The sequence below is a fragment of the Giraffa tippelskirchi genome, chromosome 9 (assembly GCF_054371585.1).
Source record: "Giraffa tippelskirchi isolate mGirTip1 chromosome 9, T2T-mGirTip1v1.2.pri, whole genome shotgun sequence".
Lineage (NCBI taxonomy): Eukaryota > Metazoa > Chordata > Mammalia > Artiodactyla > Giraffidae > Giraffa > Giraffa tippelskirchi.
Genome location: NC_137283.1, coordinates 72235218 through 72251350, shown reverse-complemented (window position 1 = coordinate 72251350; position 16133 = coordinate 72235218). Strand labels below are relative to the sequence as shown.

At 39.7% G+C, this 16133-nt stretch overlaps 1 protein-coding gene across 1 annotated transcript in view; it reads left to right on the top strand.

Moving 5' to 3' along the window:
* The window catches only part of RIMS1 (regulating synaptic membrane exocytosis 1), a 599905-nt gene that overhangs the window by 85299 nt on the left and 498473 nt on the right, over nt 1-16133 (top strand). The gene's annotated exons all lie outside the window — the stretch shown is intronic.

The following is a 16133-nucleotide window of genomic DNA, read 5'->3' as shown; positions in this document are numbered from 1 at the left end:
GAAACCTGTATGCAGTTCAAGAAGCAACAGACCAGACATGGAACAACAGACTGGTTCCAAATTGGGAAAGGAGTACAAAATTCTATATATTGTCACTGTGCTTATTTAAATTATATGCAGAGTACATCATGCAAAATGCTGGGTTGAATGAAGCACAAGCTGGAATCAAGATTTCTAGGAGAAATATCAATAACCTCAGATATGCAGATGACACCACCTTTATGGCAGAAAGAGAAGAGGCACTAAAGAGCCTCTTAATGAAGTTGAAATAGTAAAGTGAAAAAGCTGACTAAAGCTCAACCTTAAAAAAAATGAAGATCATGGCATCCAGTCCCATCACTTCATGGCAAATAGACGGGGAAACAGTGGAAACAGTGACAGATTTTGTTTTCTTGGGCTCCAACATCCCTGAAGATGGTGACTGCAGCCATGAAATTAAAAGACACTTGCTCCTTGAAAGAAAAGCTATGACAACCTTGACAGCATATTAAAAATCAGAGACATTATTTTGCCTTCAAAGATTCGTATAGTCCAAAGCTATGGTTTTTCCAGTAGTCCTGTATGAATGTGAGAGTTGGTCCATAAAGAAGGCTGATCGCCAAAGAATTTTTGCTTTTGAACTGTGGTGTTGGAGAAGACTCTTGAGAGTCCCTTGGACAGCAAGAAGATCAAACCAGTCAATCCTAAAGGAAATCAGTCCTGAATATTCATTAGAACGACTGATGTTGAAGCTGAAGCTCCAATACTTTGGCTAACTGATGTGAAGAACTGACTCATTGGAAAAGACCCTTTATGCTAGGAAAGATTTAAGACAGGATGAGAATGGGATGATAGAGGATGAGATGGCATGACCAACTTGATGGACATAAGTTTGAGCAAGCTCTGGGAGATGGCAAAGGATGGAAACAGGTGTGCTGCAGTCTATGAGTTGCTAAGAGTCAGACACCACTGAGGGACCGGAAAGTAACAATTGATTACTGCCTGTGTAAAAAACTATCCAACCAACATGCAAAATCTTTAAGCTTTGGCCAAAGGATTGCTAGTTTAGGCAAAATCTGTCCCTTTGATGATCTGATATTGATGCTTAATCATTAAAGAAAATAATTTATTATATAAATTCTGGTGTCATCTCCCAGTGAAAGTAGTATATAAGAATAGAGAAAAATATGTACTCTTAATCTGTATTGTCTTACTTGGAAGATGTACTTTCTGAGAGTTGGGTGATACATTTATTCCATGGACCAAAATGTAAGGCCTTTGCCTATGTTCAGGTAGACACAGTAAAGCTTTTAGACTAAGAAGTGGCCACGTGAAGATACTCTCCCCTGAAGTTTAGTGCAGTTTTTGCTCTTCTGTGTCAACCTGGAATAATTTACCAAGCATTGATTCTGTCCTGTAGAGAATTCTTATTTTTCTCATGTTGCAGTTATCAAATGCGATGTCATCACTTCCCAAACTGGATAGTATTCCTTGGAAAATGCTACATATTATGCGTCTGTGTTTAGAGAACAGCGAACACTAGCATTTTGAAGAGTCTGAAAATTTGTGCAGTAGGAAAACCTACCCAGCCTGTCTAAATTAACGTTCTCCTCATTTATTTTATCTGATCATCGAATCATTCCTTTCTGGGTCTAACAGTTCCTAGGGAGTGTTCCCCTGAAACAAAATGTTCTTTCTGAAATGCTAATTTTGTATAACATGTCAGCCTTAGAAAGATGTCATTATCATCATTATTATTCTTTTATATATATTTTTATATTGTGTTTACATATTCATATATTAGATGCCAGGTATGCTCTTTAGGACTTATTAGAATTTTCTAATGTAAGAAAAATTTAAATTTAAATTTTGCTGATGGGATAAAGTTTTAACCTTTTTCTATTATTCTTTTTTTGCTTTTCTCAAATCTATTTCAACATAAAACATTAGTAAAATGTAAATTGAAACTTTTAAGTAGGAAAAAATGAGGTTATAAACATGCTTACCATGCCAACAGAGTTGTTATGATAAGCTTTAAGCTCTTCTGTTAGCTTGCTTACAACCCTGACCAAAGGAAATTATGACAATTATTGGTAGTGAACAAGAAAGGACATTTTTTGAGTGCTAAATTTGAAAAGAAATAATGTAGAATGAAGGTAGAGGTTTATAGGATGGACTCAGACTGAAATAACAGCAAAGGCAGAAACCAACTTCATACAACTATTTCTTGTATTAACTTGTCGTAAGAACTGAAGCTGTAACACTAAAATGTAGTTCAAGAAAAGTCATTTTATGAGGGACTATGATAATGTGGCCCGAGTTATGGAAGGCTCTTGTGGTTTAGCTTCATATAAAGAAGGACTCCATCCAGTGCAGTCACTGAATTGCTCATTCATCAGCAAATGCCTGCCTGGATGTATTGGAATCACCCAGAGAAGTTAATCACTCGCCAATCTCTGGACCCAAACTTCACCTCTTCAGGTCTGAGCTAAGACCCAAAAAATTTGTTTCTTTAAAAACCTCTTTGGATGGTTCTGATGTGTGACCAGGTTTTGGAAGCCATGCACTGATAATTTCCCCTGAATATCACTTCTGTCAGTTTGCCTTTTTCTAGGACCTGGTTATTAGAGGGGCATTATAAAATTTGAGGTCCTGTGGACCTAGAGTGAAAATATTGCACAAAAAAATGGAGCCAGCTTTTAGGAGAATTGTTAACCAAAAGAATTGCAGCTAGAGTGGGCCAGTTTCCCGAGCTAATGCCTTAGGAGATGTAATTGAGGGGCTGATGAGAAAGAAGCAAAGATTTGTATAGCTGATTCACTTTGCCGTGTTGAAACTAACACAAGGTTGTAAAGCACCTATACTTCAATATTTTTTTTAAAAGCATCTTAGTTCTTGAGGCTGATGACCAAAGGTCATCCTTAAAATTTTGAAAGGACTCATAAAACAAAGATGATATTTTTTTTTCAAACTCTGTCTTCTTGATGAGTGATCACTTTTCTGTTTCCATGATTTTTAAAATATTAAAAGACTTTGCTTTTGGAAAAAGAAAGAAAGTAACAAAGAGATTTAATTCAAGTACATGGAGAGATGTCTCTGTGGCCTTAGGTTTGCCTACAGCAGAAGCATAAGAGCCATAGAGGAAATTAGTGACTTGGATGGAAGGGTGTTGAATTTAAGTCTTAGAGTCTAAGAACCTCTCATGTTTTTCTTTACTCATGATCTGTACATAAGAGGTGTAATCCAAGGAAACCCTAGAAATGACTAGCTGGAACTCTGGAAGTGACAGCTTAAAAGCAACCTGAACATTACTTATATGTGATAATGGAATTATAATTATTTTATGACCTTGGAGAACTGATGTGACAGTGTACATATACATTAAAAATAAAATAGACTACAGTTTTATTCTTCAAAATGAAGATAATTTATATTTAAACATTTTGGGAGAGGGAAAGAGGCAGCCTCTATTCCATTATTAGTCTAGATTCCTACACTTAATCTTGTTGTTTCTGTGCTTGAAGATAATGTTTTATATTAAAATAGGAGGAATTTAAGCAATTTCAAGTAATTAAAATAGTATACTAATAGAGCTCAGTTGTGGAATGAATACTGTTGCAATTTGCACATGTTAGACTTTTATAAATGCTTTGTCAGGTAGTTACTTAACTTGCCCACCATACAGAGTTGTGAGGATTACATGAGTTCATGCATATAAGGAGCTTAAAAGAGTCTGTGTGATCAATGCTCAGGAAATCTAAGTTGATAATTTACAACTCTTATTGATGAGCAGGTTGACTTGCTTTCACGTTGTGGTATAGCATGGGGCATGGTGCTTGGCACAGAGTAGCTGTCCTGTAAGGGTTCGTTCACTGATCGCAAAGGTGTCATGGTCATCAGAGCTTCCCAGTCAGGTCCCTGGAACATACTTCCGTTTCATGTCCTATTTCTAAAACATACATTTCCTGAATGTCTTCCCAGCTGTTAACAAATTGTTTCATCCATACATAAGGACTAATTCATTTCTTAGAAGATGCTAGTGAAGGATTAATGAGAGTCTTTAGCCTGGAAGGCTTCCTAGAGTTCAGTGCATTTGAGCTGAATTTTATAAGAACTAAAAATGAATGGAGAGGAAAAAGGAGGCAGATCATTTTAAGAAAGAAATGTGGCAGATGAACTGGAGATGCAAGCGGCACAAGAATGTTCTGAAAGATTGAGGTGGATGCACCTGACTTGAGAAATAGACTCTATTAGGAGTTAAGAGGAAGAGATTAGTGTATGAGGATGTGTGTAGGTGGGACCCTGGAACTAGACAGTGGTGTGTGTATTTGACACGATCGGGGATGGGAAGGCTTTTGTGGAATCTGGGGGCAGGAGAAGATAGCACTTGAGGAAGATCAAGTCAAGCAGTTCATTCCGGAAAGAACATGACTTTGGAAGCAGTAGACTAACGCCTTACTGGCCATTAGTGATCCAGGGCAGCAAGATTGTGGACATCAGTAATGGGAGGGTTTAACCAGGTAGACTTTGGGAGGTGTTTCAGACTGAGAGGAGGGGGGACACTGAGTTAGTACTTTAGTCTGATTTGGCTCAGTCATTAGGAAGCTTTTCAGGTAGACAGATTTCAGACCTTATAGGTAGTGGAGGTTGAATTCTGGAAATGATAGTTCAGGAATCATCAGCCCATCGGAAGCCACAAGAATGACACTCTTAACAACTCAAAAGTGCTCAGAGAGTGTTTACCTTTGTCAGTGAGGAGTCAGCAGTCCCAGTCCCTGGATTACTTTTCCAAATCTCATACCTCTCTTATTTGTCTAAATATCTGTACATATTTTCATTAGTTTGGTTGAAGGGGAGGAAAAAATGATTTACAAGTTTTTTTGATATTCTCATTCTGAATGTCAAAAATATTTAGACCAAGAAGCAATCATATTCAAGTATTAAAGTTTCTATTGGTGTGTCCAAATGATTTAGATTCATCCTTTTGTCATATTTTGGGTAAAAAAAAGCATCATGGCCTCTTGAAAAAATAAAGAAATCTTCATTTACAATAGGAAAGGAATAGTGTATATTTAGTATTGAGCATTTTCAAATTTATATGAAAATTTATATGTGTAGTCCACAGACAATGTATTTTCATATCTGATTGACTCCAGTTTCTCTCTAACTTTCTAGCCAGGTGAATCAGATGAGAAATTAGTTATAATTAATTGAAAACAATACCTGAAATATTTCATTAATGCTTTTCCAAGTTCCAATTCCCCATTTTATCTATTGAAAATTCACTTAAATCCCACCAAGGAACTATTATGGACCTCTTAGTAGATATTTATTTAGCTATATGGCTCCCCATGAGCAAGGAGAAGGAATGCTTGTGGAGAAAAGGCACACATAGAACTATCCTAAAATTGTTATTTAAAGAGCTAGGCTTTGTGTTACAAATAAAGAGCAGAAAAATCATTAGTTGTAAAGAAGCTCTGGCAATAATCCTTACAAATAACATTCATCCCTCCTTGCTACTGAATTGAATTTTTTTTATCCTGGACATTAAACTGTAGATAAGCATTATCAGACAGCTCTCTATTCCTCTTGGTTCCTGAAATGTCACAAGAGGATGTGAGGTGCTTAAAGCTTGAAATACTCAATTACAATCTTGTGTCTCATGCTAACACTTGAATGACAATGGAATAATTTATTTGATCAAAACAAAGCACTTCACAGATCGTGTGTAGTTTTTGAAATGATGAGTTGTGCTTCTGAGAAGAAATGGTAATACTGTATAAGTAAACATGTAACTTGAGTGACACCAAGGGCCACCTATGACCTGTGAGCAGATAACATGCTAAAGACATGTGGTACACTTAGCTCAGCCCCTGGCCCAAGACAGACAATCAGAAATGTGAGCTGATATCACTCACTGTCCTCTTCCTGTTCTGTTATTGTAGAGTTTTCGTATCTGAATAGATGTATATTTCTTGAAATTCATCTTGTTTTGTTGAATTGCATTTTTGATTAATGAAGAAAGTTTTACTTACTTGATTCTCTGTGTTACTGTTTCCTTGTAACTTGGTATTATTGCTGATCCAACAGTCTCTCTCATCTCAATCAATCAAGCGTGTGGCCCTTTGTTTAGGTGGAGAGACCACTCTCAGCCAGGCTTAAGACAGAGCTGCAGTTCAGAGTAAGGATCCCAAATCAGGCTGTAAGGCCCAGGAGTTGGCTGTGAAGGGTGCTGTGCGTGCATGCATACTCAGTTGCCCAGTCATGTCCGACTCTTTATGACTCCATGGACTGTAGCCCTCCAGGCTCCTCTGTCCACGGAATTATCCCAGCAAGGATGCTGGAGTGGGTTGTCATTTCCTCCTGCAAGGAGATCTTCCTGATCCAAGGATCAAACCAGGGCAAGGTCCTGTTTATGAATGGAATTGAAGTACTAACAACTATAAACAATTTCCCCTTTAAGATAACCGTATGTTGATGAGTGAGTTTTCGCTCAGTCATGTCTGACTCTTTGTGACCCTGTGGACTGTCAGGGTCCTCTGTCCATGGGATTCTCCAGGCAAGAATACTGGAGTGGGTTGCCATTTCTTTCTCCAAACTGTATGTTAGTTCCAAGATTATTCCTTGGTACTACCATTCTCATTCACTTTAGATCAATATGCTGTCTTTTGTTGTTGTTCAGTCACTCAGTCATGTCCGACTCTTTGCAACCCACTGACTGCAGCAGGCCAGCCTTCCTTGTCCTTCACCGTCTCTCAGAGTTTGCTCAAACTCATGTCCATGGAGTCAGTGATGCCTTCCAACCCTCTCATTCTCTGCTGTCCTCTTCTCCTCCTGCCTTCAGTGCTTTCTTTAGTGGGACAAAAATGGGTGGGGGGTTTGTTTGTGCAAATCAGATCCTGTGCCACTGTGTTCCACACGAATACACCATCCTGGGGGCCAGAGGAGCAAACCAGGATGACTTTTCCTGATCCAGAAGACACTCCTCTCTTGCCAGAGACAGTCAGATTTCACTGAGTTATTCCGATGTTCTCTCTAACTGCTGTGAATTGTCATTCACAGTCGAGGTGGTGGTGGTGGTTGTTGCTTTGTTTTTGCTTTTTCAATTCACTCTAAATCTAAAGGACTAAGGACCAAGTTTTCTGAGTAGGTTTTCGATATGTTGACCTAAATAGTCTGAGTAGACTAGAATTTGGCTTCCCAAGTGGCACTAGTGGTAAAGAACTCGCCTGCCAATGCAGGAGGCATAAGAGAAGAGGATTAGATCCCTGGATGGGGAAGATCCTGTGAAGGAGGAAATGGCAACCCACTCCAGTATTCTTGCCTGGAGAATCCCATGGACAGGGGAGCCTGGTGGGCTACAGTCCATAGGGTTGCAAAGAGTTGGACACGACTGAAGCGACTTAGCATGCACACAAGAGACTGGAGTTAGTAAGAAGTAGAGGGAGTTAGAAACAAGCAGAATCTGCCCTTCCCCTTCCACTTCTCCCCCGCCCCTCTCCCCATCCATTTTGTTGTTCAGTCACTCGGTTATGTCTGACTCTTTGTGACTCCATGGACTGTAGCAAGCCAGGCTTCCCTATCCTTCACCATCTCCCAGAGTTTGCTCAAACTCATGTCCATTGAGTTGATGATGCCATCCAACCATCTCATCCTCTGTCGTGGCCTTCTCCCTTTCCCAGGGGGAGTTCATCACCTGGAATTGTGCCTATATATATAAAAAAATAAAGAAAATCTTCCCTTCCTCATGACTCTTTTCTCAGCCTACATTACCTCACTGTCTATTTTCACATTGCTCTTTTCCCTAACCTCTTACCTTTCCACTGAAGTCCCCCCATCCCCACCTTTAGTCTTGGAGGATCCAGAAGGTGGCTAAGGCCTCCCTTGCCTCATCGGTGCCTCTGCTGCCTTGATTCTAGGATGGTTTCCTCTGGCTGGAAATACCTTACCTCTTATTAGACAAGATTTTTTCCCCTCTATTGAAGCACACAAGTCATTTTCCCTTGCAGGTTTAATGGCAGGAATTTCCTGGTAATCTTCATTTTTCTAAAGTTATGTTCTATTTTGCAGGCAGCAGGTGGCTTCTGGTGAATGCACACAAATTAATAAGTAGAAAAATGTCAGCAGGATGGTGTGTGGGGAATAGTAGCAGATATAAATTCATAGGTCTTTGTAACACTTCCAGAATGGTGAATGGAGATAGCAACTGATTGTGTTAATAAGAAATATTAGCTTGGGTAAAAGGTTAATTGGCTATATTGCTGCCATGTTGGAAACAATATTAGGACCTTATAGAACCAAACCTGTTAGCATCCTGGAGACATGAGAGGTGAAAAACAGGCAGATTTGAATGGTCCGGAAGACCAAGGGCTTGATTTCTTATGTATTATTTTCCTTCTTATCAGTCCTCGAGAAAATTGTTTTTCCCGACTTTAAAATCACCCATTAATCTCTGTAGCAAATCAATATCTTGTTATCACCTTTATTTTAGAATCCTATACTTTTTAGTCTGGTTTTGTGAATAAATTCCTGGCCTAGTTAAGGGAGATTTAACTGCCCTCACCACTTACTGTGGAAACTGGCCAGCTGGGTTCCCTTTTCTTACAATTAAGAGCCTAGCTTACCTGCCCTCCTTGTCCTTTTAAAAATAAAGATCACTCTTAGTAGCTTTTGAGCATTCCCTGAATGTACATCAGAGATAGACCGGACCCTGATGATCTGTGATTAGTACATCTGGCTTTTCAAAATAGGAGCACCCACTTTTCCCATCTGGTGTAGAATTGTCACTGTCTCATCTTCATCTTACAGGTAGCAGTCATCACACTTATCGGTTCACTGCTAAGTCGACATGAATATGCAACTTTCAAAATTCATTTTGTAAAATAATATTTTCAACTTTTCCTCTTTCAGTATTAGTAAATGGAGATGAGAAGATCACATTTGAAGACCTCCTTTGAAAACTATTTTTGAAGAGATTTTTATCAACCAAATGATATTAGTCTTGCAAGAAATTTTTTAATTTTTTCACTTTCTTGACTCTTTTCCTATGTAAGCTCTTTTTCTCTATGCAGATGATCTGCCTTGACTTTTACATTCCCACTGGCCTCAAGGTCACTCTGCATTTCTGATTTACCAAGCTGACACCTGCTGTCACCATTGTTCTGCTGGTATATTTGGAGAATATGGTCTTGGAATACTAGAATAACATTTCAAGAACAATCAGCTATGTGAGATATCTGAATAGTTTCAATAATGTACCTATATCATGAAATCAATTATATTGAAATATATCTGAGGATACTGGACTCTGTAGCTTCATGATTGATTTGTATTAATTTTCACTCATCTTTTGAGTGTTAATGTGAGAAGGCTTCTTCAAATGATGGAAAAGACATTACCTTTGGTCCCAAACAAAACTTGATGCACATCTTGGCTTCTTAAAATATTAACATTTGCCAGTTATCATTGGAAATGAATTTAATCTCTTAGAGTTGTAGTTATTTCATCTGTTAAATAGGACAATCAGATCCCCTTGCAGAGCACTGTGAATATTAAATAGGATATTAACTGAATATCCATGGACATTTTCAAAATAGATGACAATAAACAGAAGTTTTTGTTATTTTCCTACACTGTTTAGAAAAATCAAAAGAAAGGGGGATTAATTTTCTCTCTTTACTATTAAGGAATTACCTCACGTACAATTATTTTAAAGTTTTATTTGATAAAAGAGCAGGATACTAGATGTTAAAGAGCATCTCATTGTTTTGAAGCAACAACATGACATTAAAGAGTCTTCCACAAAATTAGCCATTTTTTTCTTGTTTAGAAAGAAAATGAACCTTAGTCATGTCATATAAAAACAAATTTAGTGGGTTATTCAAATCATTAAATTTGTTGGTCATACATTAATTTATTTTTTGCAGATACTTTATATAAATATGCTGTAATCATGCAAAAAAGTATTACCTAAATCTATTTGTAAATAACTGTATTTTAGCATGTTAGTTACTCAAGCTGGAAATATACAGCATTTTGTCTTATTCATTTAACAAATATGTAGTGAGTGACCATGGTGTTCTATGTGACTATGCCCTGTTCTAGACTCTGGGCCTTTGCCAGTGAACCAAACAGAGATCCTTCCTCTTGAGCAGCTGGTATTTCAACCTGGGTTGAAGAGGAGAGGCAGATTTACAATGGCAACCCACTCCAGTATTTTTGCCTGGAAAATCCCATGGACAGAGGAATCTGGCAGGATACAATCCATGGGGTCAGAAGAGTCGGACACAACTAAGCGACTAAACCACCACCACCACCACCAGAGCGAGATGAGATGAAGGGCACTGAAAGTCTGATGGGGGCAGACCGTAGCAGTAGGGAGGGAATTCAAGTGGGAATCACCAAACACTGACGCTTGAGCCAAGACTGAAAAGAGGGGAGGGGCTAGTCCTGTACATATCAGGGAGGGAAGGTTTGGTACAAAGTTCCCGGTGTGTCTGAGAACCAGCAGCAAGGTCAGTGCAGCTGGGATAGCATGAGTGGGTGTGGATGCTGGGAGGAGACAGTAGGCGAACGCTGGGAATTAACATGAGGCCAGATGACACTCCAAGGACTCCTGCCTTTTTGTGGGTAAACTGTGGCACCATTGCAGGATCTGGAGCAGAGGAGTCATGATTGATTTATCTTTCCAAAGGGCCAGCAGCGAGTGAGAAGTCCAATTCAGGAATCCAGTGAAAAGTAGCATTGACCCCATCGGGGTAGCCACAGGGGAAGGAGGAGGAATGGACAGATGCTGCACATATTTGAAAGGAGAATCAAATCTGATGGACTGGACACAGGTGCGAGAAAAGTGAAGCATTGAGACTAAAGCTTTCGGCCTGAACAACTAGAGAAACTGTTTACAGCCAGCCAAGACAGTGCTGGCCCTGGAGGGTCAGGTGTCTAAGAAAAGGTGGATTCCAACTGAAAGTGTTGATTTTGAGAAGCCTACTGGAAACCCAAGCAAAAGTGTTGAGGAGGCAACTGGATGCCTGGAGTTAAGAGAGAATCAGGGTGGAGACAAGGCTTTTGCACATATTTTGGTACTTTTGCCTAATGTCTTATGTAAGGAGGGTCTCAAGTGCTGAATAGAAGGTTCAGAAGAAAACAGCTGGTTACAGAGCCCCCTTCTTGCCTGTTTTTCCCTTATTCCGGGTGTCTGATCAGTGATCAGCAAATTAGAATACTGTATATTTGAAAAGTATTTCATTTGCTCAACATGATGTTTTAACTGACAAACTCTTGTGACAAATGCAGACTGGCACAATCCTACCCAGGGAGTAAGCACAAACACACTTTTCCCTAGCCTTGTTTCAGTGTAATTGTTTCTATCACTGAAGGAGAAACCCCAGTGAAGGCCAAAACCACAAAAATGGAGAACAGAAATGCACAGGTGTCATCATCTGTGGTACAGCTCAGTGCTCAGTCACTAGACTCATGACCTTGTCATCAAGCTCAGCTGAGATAAAACAGTAAGGGTTTTTTTTTGTTTGTTTGTTTGTTTTTTTAGTTATTTTTCAGGGAAGGGGAGGCCGAAGTGGGGCTGGTGACTGCAGGCACTAAAATGGAAACTCAAAAGAGAGAAAGTGATTATGTAAATTGTGCCTTTTGAAGGCATTGAGAATGTTTGATTCACATACTCTAAGTCTCTGGAAGCACATTTAGTTCCTGTTTGGGAAGATGAAAGCCTTGCCACTGCCTCATCTGCGGGCTTGTGGCAGGGCGAGTCTCTCTTGTGTGTACGATGCAGGGAAGAGTGGGCAGTTGGCAGTCGTTCAGCATTGATTGCAGTCATTCATAAAACCCAGCCGCGCGGAAGGCGGAGTCCGGGGGAGCTTCCCTGAGACGCTTGCAGGATGCCTCATTTGAATAAATCCTCAGTGATGCTTCAGTGATAAGGGGTGCTCACAAGCACCACCAAGATGGTGAGGGGTCCACCTTCCTTCCCAAGTAACTGAAGACTTTGCAGGAACTAGAGGTCACATCTCTTGGACTCCTGGTCTCTCCATCTACAGCTTTTCTGGAAAGTCAGCATTGTGGCTTATCTGTGGCCTCTTTGTGTCTGGATGAAGGAGTAAATCATATGTAAGGAAGACCCTTGGGGCTTCCCAGGTGGTACTTGTAAAGAACCCTCCTGCCAATGCAGGAGACATAGGAGATGTGGGTTTGATCCCTGGGTCAGGAAGATCCCTTGGAGGAGGGCATGGCAACCCACTCCAGTATTCTTGCTGGGGAATCTTCATGAACAGAGGAGCCTGGTGGAGGTCCCTAAAGCATCACAAAGAGTCGCACACACTGAAGGGCCTTAGCACACAGCAAAGGAAGACCCTTGATCACTGCAATGAGCTGATATATCACTGTGGTGTTTAAGTATGAGGGATCCCTGTTATTGTGTTATAGCCTAAGCCTGGGACAGAATGGGAGGTGCGAACAGTTTCCACACATTACAACTGGCGACACCACTTTGCTTTATCCCTCAAGCTGCAATAGAACAGACACAACAATTCAAGTATAACTTTAAAGAAATGCTAATTCATTCAGGCTGACAAAAATCTGAGGAGGGCGTTGTATTATTTTATGTATCTTATTCTGAATGTAAGTTTTTTTTTTTCTTCTTTTCTTTCTCTAGAAGCAATTTCAGCTAAAAGAAGTCAGATTGGAAGATGTAGGAATATATATTGGCATAGCTTAGTGCCCCCTCAAATTGGTTGAATAACTAGCAATCTGAAACTAATTGCTTTCTCCCTGACAACAGAGTCAACAGCTAGCTGATTCAGTCTAGACCTGAGATCGGGATATAATTTAGAATGAAAAATTAGTTTTCTTATTTTGTTTTAAATAAAGTATGTTAATTAAGTTAGTATATTTTAAATTAAGTACATTAAAATTCTAGCAACTTTGTTTTTGAGTATTGATGTGTTTATTCTCATTATCTGAAAAGAGCTTTAAATTTCAGAAATTCAAATGAGGTTTTTATGGGCCAAAGAACTAAACAGACATTTCTCCAAAGAAGACATACAGATGTCTAACAAACACATGAAAAGATGCTCAACATCACTCATTATCAGAGAAATGCAAATCAAAACCACAATGAGGTACCATCTCATGCTGGTCAGAATGGCTGCTATCCAAAAGTCTACAAACAATAAATGCTGGAGAGGGTGTGGAGAAAAGGGAACCCTCTTACACTATTGGTGGGAATGCAAACTAGTACAGCCACTGTGGAGAACAGTGTGGAGATTCCTTAAAAAACTGAAGAGAACTGCCATATGACCCAGCAATCCCACTGCTGGGCATACACACCAAGGAAACCAAAATTGAAAGAGACACATGTACCTCAATGTTCATCGTAGCACTGTTTACAATAGCCAGGACATGGACGCAACCTGGATGTCCATCAGCAGATGAATGGATAAGAAAGCTGTGGTACATTTACACAATGGAATATTACTCAGGCATTAAAAAGAGTACATTTGAGTCAGTTCTAATGAGGTGAATTAAACTGGAGCCTATTATACAGAGTGAAGTCAGAAAGAAAAACACCAATACAATGCATTCATGCATATATATTAAATTTAGAAAGATGGTAAGTATGAGAGACAGCAAAAAGACACAGATTTATAGAACAATCTTTTGGACCCTGTGGGAGAAGGCAAGGGTGGGATGATCTGAAAGAATAGCACTGAAACATGTATATTATCATATGTGAAACAGATCGCCAGTTCAGGTTCGATGCATGAGACAGGGTACTCAGGGCTGGTGCACTGGGATGACCCAGAGGGATGGGATGGGGAGGGAGGTGGGAGGGGGGTTCAGGATGGGGAACACATGGAAACCCATGGCTGATTCATGTCAATGTATGGCAAAAACCACTACAATATTGTAAAGTAATTAGCCTCCAATTAAAATAAATAAATTAAAACAAAGATTTTATAGCATAGGCAGACAGATAAAATATGCCAGTTACTATAGTTTTAAATTAAAACCACTGAATTCTTAAGATTAAATGAGAATTTTCTTACGCAGACATGGTCTTTCATGCTGGCTAATAATCCACTTTTATTGGAGAAGGTTATTTAAAAACATGGATGAAACTAGAGCCCATTATACAGAGTGAAGTAAGCCAGAAAGAAAAACAACAATACAGTATACTAATGCATATATACGGACTTTGAAAGATGGTAACGATAACCCTATATGCGAGACAGAATAAGAGACACAGATGCATGGAACAATTTTATGGACTCTGAGGGAGAAGGTGAGGGTGGGACGTTCTGGGAGAATGGCATTGAGACATGTGTATTGTCATATGTGAAACAGAGCACCATTCCATGTTCGATGCATGTGACAAGGGCTCAGGGCCGGGGCAATGGGATGATCCAGAAGGATGGGATGGGGAGGGAGGTGGGTGGGGGGTCCGGGAAGGGGAACACATGTAAACCCATGGCTGATTCATGTCAATGTATGGCAAAAACTATTACAATATTGTAAAGTAATTAGCCCCCAACTAAAATAAATAAATTTATAAAAAAAAAAAAAAAAAAAAAACATATTGAAGGAAAACCCTAACTGAGTGGCACATTTATTTTCTTCCTAAAACTTTGCCTAAAAACCTGAATTTTCAGAAGGGAAAAAAAAGAAAAAGAAAGGAAATGAACAAAGACAGAAGGTTGCATATGGTTTCTCATACATATAATTCTTCAAGATTTTCTCCAAAGTTGGTGATATTTCCGATATTTTCACAAATCAATGCATGTGACGATTCAACATGCCATGTGGGCTATTTTTAGTTGCGTGAGAATTGCTAAAGACTTCCTGGTGCAGTGAAATGTAACTTCCTGTACACTGTACGTGAGTAAGTTCTATTAACATTTCAGAGCTCAGAAACCTCAGGGTATTACTTCTCCCTGGCGACTGCCTTCTTGAATGTTCTCTGAACTGTCCTGTCAGAGTGGCCTTCTCCTCCATTGACTGGTGACCAGTCCATTAAGAGTTTACCATTCACTCTAGATAGTTACCACATTTCTTTCCTTTGGGCCCAGGAGGGATGGCTTTGAAATGGTACTGTTTTCTTTTCTTGTCACATTATATATTGATTTCTAAGTCTTACTTGATCCTGTTTGGACTTAGCTGTGTGTGTGTGTGTGTGTGTGTGTGTGTGTGTGTGTGTGTGTGTGCACGCACGTTTCTGTGCTGTGTCCACGTTTGCCTGTATCATTTCTTTCAGAAGTGGAGAATTTTGCCATGCAGCTTTTAGCTCTGGGAAAACAGTTTATCTGCCACTACCTCATCACTGAGCCACCTCTTGAATAGCATCACTGGCCTTACAGGTAGTAAAATCTCTGAGTGCAGCCAAAGCCACTGTCAAAGTTAAGAACCAGGTTCATGCTTGAGAATCCCAAGTCGTATGTGGCTTTTCCATTTAGCCTGAGTCTAAGACTCAGGGTCTCAACTTTCTAAACAGGTCTTCCCTCTTCAAAGCAGGGTTTGTTCAAGGCTTCTGAGATGGAGGGATGTCTGAGCCATCCAAGGACAGCCTCAAAGGGCTATGTTTTCTGGCTTATGCTGTGAATCTCTCCACCGCTCCATTAAGCCCTGCTGACATCAGGTTAAGGGCATCGCCCCCTGCTGCCCTTTGCAGCTGTGACCCATCCTCTGCATTTATTAATTCTGTGATGGACAACTTAAGACACAAAGACCTTTTCCTGCCTATGTTCACACTGTGCAGGCATCTTGCATATTTATTCTGCATGCTTATGGAGACACACACACTTTACATATGCACATTTCCTTCTGACTCTTCCTCCTTTCTTAGCTTGAATGGATTTAGAACATGGGGGATGTCCCAAAACATCTCAGATCTCTGTTTTTTTGTTTGTTTTTGCATAAAGGGAAAGACCTATGTGATGATGAAGGGCATAAAACAAAAGTCCACGTGTTGTAGTAAGATAGCCAAAGCCACAGAAAGTCCTGCCTGTTTTTAACATATCAGCACAACAGCTGCTCCTATGTTTACGCTTTCAGATATCTTCATAGGGTGAAGCCAAAGTTTTCAGTAGCTTTGCTTCTATAGGGAAGCCTAATGAGGATCGTTTTATTGGTAGCAAACAGGAAAT